The following is a 6,967-nucleotide window of genomic DNA, read 5'->3' as shown; positions in this document are numbered from 1 at the left end:
ATTTATCTCTCTTGTAGGGTCTTCCCCGGATCACTAAAAAATATACTTATTCGTAAGTAGATAAACATAGGTAATTATATTTTCATGATCTTTGAATATAGGTACCTTTTTATTAATATTTTATTAGTAGGTATCAGACTAAATACGGCAATACCTAAATTACCTACAATGTATGTAAGTCCTCGTAATACGTATCTCTACCATGTATAATAACTAAATCTCTACTTTTTATTCGTTCACTAACGGAGGTTTTAATGTTTCGATTTATTGGAATTCGCTGGCAGAGCACATAAGATTGAAATAAATATTTTAACTGAGCATGCTGTTTTCTCTGGAACAGTACGACAGTTTCAGTCACTTCTGGGATAAATGCTGGGACGTTATCCTTTTCTACGCCATTCCCACCTTGATCATTGTGTGCTATAATGTGTTGTATAAGGCCATGACGTGATTTTTGACCATCAGTATAGTATGGACATTCTAAAGTTTTAATTAAACTACGAACAATCTTCTCGTCTGTTGATTGAGGTGCGTACTTTTCTTATTTAATTCTCGGTCAAAGATTTTTCATTTATCTCTCTTGTAGGGTCTTCCCCTGATCACTAGAAAATATATACGTAAGTAGATATACCTAGGTAATTATATTTTCATGATCTTTGAATATACCTTTTTATTAATATTTTATTAGTAGGTATCAGACTAAATACGGCAATACCTAAATTACCTACAATGTATGTAAGTCCTCGTAATACGTATCTCTACCATGTATAATAACTAAATCTCTACTTTTTATTCGTTCATTAACGGAGGTTTTAATGTTTCGATTTATTGGAATCCGCTGGCAGAGCACATAAGATGGAAATAAATATTTTAACACAAGAGGCACTGGAGAGAAAATCGAGCCTAAACCCAGGCAGGCAGGACCGTGCGAGCTACTGCTGTGGTTTAGTGTTACCTAGGGTTATCATGTTATCAATTAAGATAGAAAATACAATGTTTATTATGCTTCAACTGCTTCATGATATAAAGTTCATGTAAATACGTGGAAGTTATGAGATAGGTTGGACGTTAATTGCATTAATGACTGTACAAATTGGTTCGAAAGTCAAACGAAAATATTTGTTAGCCGACGGACGACAGACGCTTGTAAATATCCCGAAGACAAAATAAACTAACAAGATATAGGTACCTACCTACTGCCTAGATATACCTATATTTAGTTCGACTTATACATAAGCCTATAACCTTATACCAACACAGATGTACTAGGTTAGGTAGGTAGGTATACCTACCGTGTTCTATCAGTTCCAAAAGATATGGTCAGTTAGAGTTAGGTTATAGGTAAAAGTATTGCTATCCCTATTCCCTGAGATGAATCTACCTACTCTACTTATTACGTGATATTTATTTTTTTAATTTTTCCATCACCAAAATTACCTACCTAAGTACAGAGTACAGATATTAGTTATCTTATCTATTACTTATTTAATCTTAAATGTTTGTGTTTCAGACACATCCACTAAAACTGACATTTCGAAGATTATACACAAATCCACAGATGAATGACAAACGTAATCCAATGAGCATGCTGTTTTCTCTGGAACAGTACGACAGTTTCAGTCACTTCTGGGATAAATGCTGGGACGTTATCCTTTTCTACGCCATTCCTACCTTGATCATTGTGTGCTATAATGTGTTGTATAAGGCCATGACGTGATTTTTGACCATCAGTATAGTATGGACATTCTAAAGTTTTAATTAAACTACGAACAATTGGTCTACGCTTTATAAGTCTTGTATAAAAGTGACTTTAGTTAAGTAAATAAAAATAAAATTACGTATAAAAGTGAATAAGTAGGAAATTAATCAAAATTTATTGTGATAAATCAATGAACATCTCCAAAATCAACACCTAATAGCCCATTAACCCATTTCGAATTACTGGTCCAAAGCTGTTGAACAGAAATACCTAGTGTTTCATGAACCTTGAAAAAAGCTGCGTCGAACCATGAAAGTAAACCGAGTGTGTTAACAAAGCTTAATCCAACAACAGTAAACGTTCTCAATTTGTTAAATCTCTACAAATATTAATAATATTCTGACTTGGTTTCTACAAGATCAACTAATGAGTTACATAAACGCATGCTAAGTAAATAACTCTGCTTTTAATCTTAATGAATGCAACACATTTAAAATATTTTAAAGCTTAATTATTTATACACCTACCTAGCTAGCTAGTTAAAGCGATCTTTATGCCTACTATGATTCTATGATAAATTAAATGAAGCAAAAGGAGTGGTAAATTTAATTGCAATATTTACTTAGCCAGTTTACTTACGTCTCTATTAATTAAAATAATAATTTTATTCATACCATTGGTCTATGAAAGTAAAAGATTTTAATAAATAAATGAAATCGAATTAATTTAGCTATATCTCGAAAGTCAAACGAAAATATTTGTTAGCCGACGGACGACAGACGCTTGTAAAATATCCCGAAGACATATCAAACTAACAAGATATAGATACCTACCTACTGCCTAGATATAGGTATTATATTTAGTTCGACTTATACATAATTGCATAAGCCTATAACCTTATACCAACTTATAGTCCAACACTGATAGGTACAGGTAGAGGTATTTAAAAGAACATAATTTAAAATTACGGGTTACAAACAACACACATTCTTTGCCGAGTATTATGAGTTCACTTTTTTAGCATGCAACTTTTTTCATATCATCTTCAGTCCTTTTTGGACAGGAGGTGTAACCATTGAATTTGCAAGTATGTAGATGCATAGCTCGTACATTGGGGAAAGTGGTCATTGAAGAAAGGGTAGGGGTCAAAGTTTGGACCACCTTTCCTGTTTCCAAATGATTATTGATATTCCAGTAGCTGCGTCGTCCGCTAAGAAGCTAACCAACTTGGGTATCTCATGCGGGCGACTCACACTCAGAACTGCATCTGGCAGACGGTCTGAGCTTGAATGGTCGGCATTTGGGGCGTATTTAAAATACGATTGTGGCCAAAATTCCCAGGACGGTCTGCACTTGGTGTGAATTTCAGGTTCGGCACACAGGCATAGGCAGTTGGTTTTATTATTTTACCTATATGGTCTACGCTTCATAAGTCTTGTATAAAAGTGACTTTAGTTAAGTAAATAAAAATAAAATTACGTATAAAAGTGAATAAGTAGGCAATCAATCAAAATTTATTGTGATAAATCAATGAACATCTCCAAAAACAACACCTAATAGCCCATTAACCCATTTCGAATTACTGGTCCAAAGCTGTTAAACAGAAATACCTAGTGCGGTCTACGCTTCATAAGTCTTGTATAAAAGTGACTTTAGTTAAGTAAATAAAAATAAAATTACGTATAAAAGTGAATAAGTAGGCAATTAATCAAAATTTATTGTGATAAATCAATGAACATCTCCAAAAACAACACCTAATAGCCCATTAACCCATTTCGAATTACCGGTCCAGAGGTGTTGAACAGAAATACCTAGTGCTTCATGAACCTTAAAAAAAGCTGCGTCGAACCATGGAAGTAAACCGAGTGTGTTAATAAAGCTTTATCCAACAACAGTAAACGTTCTCAATTTGTTAAATCTCTACAAACATTAATAATATTCTGACTTGGTTTCTACAAGATCAACTAATGAGTTACATAAACGAATGCTAAGTAAATAACTCTGCTTTTAATCTTAATGAATGCAACACATTTAAAATATTTTAAAGGTACTTAATTATTTGTATACCTACCTAGCTAGCTAGTTAAAGCGATCTTTATGCCTACTATGATTCTATGATAAATTAAATCAAGCAAAAGGAGTGGTAAATTTAATTGCAATATTTACTTAGCCAGTTTACTTACGTCCCCAGAATTTTGAATTGATCAGTGACGAATACGGTAGGAAAAACGTTCCGCTTTTGGTCGCGCCAAGTCAGAAGAGATATCTTGTCAAAATAAAATACCTACCTATAGAGGTAAGTATAACACAAGGACAATAGTACAGGTAGGTACTAGGAACAAGGAAGGTAGAGAAATAATAAAAGGCTAATAGAGTACGTAGAAAATAATTAGGAGAAAAGGTGCTTGAGACAGGTGTTTATCAAACGTAATTATCATTTATCAAACAAACAAGCGAATAGCCCTTAATTAAATAGTATGTATCTATTTAACTAGCAAATATAAATACCTACTCACTATTTACTCCTCTATTAAATTCGAACTGGTCGAAAACTGACGTTAAAGAGTCAGATCCTAATTCCCTATACATGGTATTTAAAGAGTGAGTTTCATGTTTTAATACCTGACTCACTGAGTGAGTAGTCTACTGAAAATCGTGATGGAAAGAGCAGTTGTTTTTTATGAATCACTTACTCACTCACCCACTTTTTATGTAGGTATCTCTTTTGGATAGGTCCATTGTTGAATCCAGCTGGTAGGAAACATTTCTTACTCCTCCTGCACTGATTTCACAATTATATTTTTTTTTCTGACAGGTGAACTTGAATTAGCCACAATATTCAAACCCAACCGGTATGTATCTACCTACGAGATGCATAACTTGACCGTCTTGGTAGTCAAACATTTCAAAACTAATCAGGAATTAGTGGGCAGTCCTCTTAAGGTTCCTCTAAGTGGAAATCAATATATTGAGAGAATACCAAAGAAGCTGTAAATTAAGAAGAGGCTTGGCGTTTGGTGTGGAAGAGCTAGATTTCAAAGAGGGTTTTGACAATGTAATTTTCATCAGGTGTAAAGTTGATATTGTTTAGCTGGTTTGAGGTGAATCGCGAGATCAGCAGATTTGAGTAAAACACATTGATTGACGAAATGACATATTATCATTATCAGATTTGAAAAGCAATGTTTTTCTCCCCTTGAGCTTTCTTGAAGCTTAATTATTGTAGGTACAATACATGTAGGTACCTATATAACGGATTATGTACTTATAGTATACTACGTAGTGCGGTAGTGCCTAATCAGATAGGTATTTCAATAACTACCTAACAATATGTATCTTTATCATAATAACAAACCTTGAAGTATTTTGCACACGATGCGTTTGAGTGAACACACTCTGAAGGCGCGATAAAAATTAAAAAAATCTGTTTACAATGAAAAGCGTGGTGGGAAATTATTATCCCAGAGACCGTTAAAGGGTTAATAAATTGATAATTTAGACATAGATAGAAGGTGCTTGTAAATTTGAGACATAATCATGTGCATATCCATCAGAAATCTATAACTCAACATAGAAGATTTATTTTTAGCCCATGTTATGATAATAGTGCTCCCTTTTACTGTAATCCATTTCCACAACATATTTACTTTCAGTTTTACTGACATATTTAATAACATTTACTAATTTAATTTATTTTTCTGTTATCCAGAAATAACATTTACTAATTACATTAATTTATTTTCACCGTGCGAGCTACTGCTGTGGTTTAGTGTTACCTAGGGTTATCATGTTATCAATTAAGATAGAAAATACAATGTTTATTATGCTTCATGATATAAAGTTCATGTAAATACGTGGAAGTTATGAGATAGGTTGGACGTTAATTGCATTAATGACGGTACAAGTTGGTTCGAAAGTCAAACGAAAATATTTGTTAGCCGACGGACGACAGACGCTTGTAAAATATCCCGAAGACATATCAAACTAACAAGATATAGGTACCTACCTACTGCCTAGATATCTATTTAGTTTGACTTATACATAAGCCTATAACCTTATACCAACTTATAGTCCAACACTGATAGGTAGCCTTCTCTCTTCGGAACTATCCGTTGTCGCAGTTCCCCTCATCAAAGCTCTCTCCAGAAAAAATCCAATTAAGAAACGCTGACCTTTACTATTTCTAGTTAACTGGACAGTCTACGCTGTTCCCGTATCTATTTTACTTCAAGTTTTTATTTCCATGCATGCCAGAGAGGAACAAAGTATCTACTTGAAAGCATGCACGGTAGGATTTAGAAATAGGGCAAATAGGAGAAGCAACTCCAAGATAATCTCTGAGAAAAACACACAAGTTGCATGATTGATAGGTACCAGGTAGGTACCGTCTTCTAACAGTTCTAACCCGTGGTCTATAGGTTATACCTAGTTAAAAGTGTTGTTATCCCTAGCCCTGAGATGAATCTACCTACTCTATTTATTAGGGAAATTATTACCTTTTACGTGATATTTATTTGTTTAATTTTTCCATCAACAAAATTACCCACCTAAGTAGAGAGTACAGATATTAGTTACCTATTACTTATTTAATCTTAAATGTTTGTGTTTCAGACACATCCACTAAAACTGACATTTCAAAGATATGTAGGTAGCTTTGATTGAAGACATTCGGTAGATACTAAACTTGAACATTAACACAGTAAATAATTACCTACCCAGGTTTGTTACTACCTATCTATAAGTACTTAGTTAACTACAACAGTTACCTACTTATGATTATGAGCAATAATAATCATAGATTCATGCTGGTGATACAGAAAACGAAATTATGTATTTCTTTCTGAAAACTATTACAGTGGATTTAAACTTTGAAAGTAAGCATGCAGTAATGTGGGCAGGTACTTGGGGATTATTATCAAGGTAGGTATTTGATTCTCTATTTCTATAATCACAAACACGGAGGTTCATTATATGGACAAACATAATGATCTTATTTATTAAATCGCCAGAGAATTGAACTTAAGAATATTTTAAGCTGTTTACTCTGCGGTTCCCTAGCCCTGAGATGAATCTACCTACTCTATTTATTAGGGAAATTATTACCTTTTACGTGATATTTATTTGTTTAATTTTTCCATCAAATAAATTACCCACCTAAGTACATAGTACAGATACCTATTAGTTACCTATTATACTTATTTAATCTTAAATGTTTGTGTTTCAGACACATCCACTAAAACTGACATTTCGTAGATTATACACAGATCG

Source organism: Diaphorina citri, unplaced genomic scaffold (assembly GCF_000475195.1).
Source record: "Diaphorina citri unplaced genomic scaffold, Diaci psyllid genome assembly version 1.1 scaffold569, whole genome shotgun sequence".
NCBI classification, from domain to species: Eukaryota; Metazoa; Arthropoda; class Insecta; order Hemiptera; family Psyllidae; genus Diaphorina; species Diaphorina citri.
The sequence above is the reverse complement of the archived record's forward strand: the minus strand, read 5'-3'. Positions refer to the sequence as shown.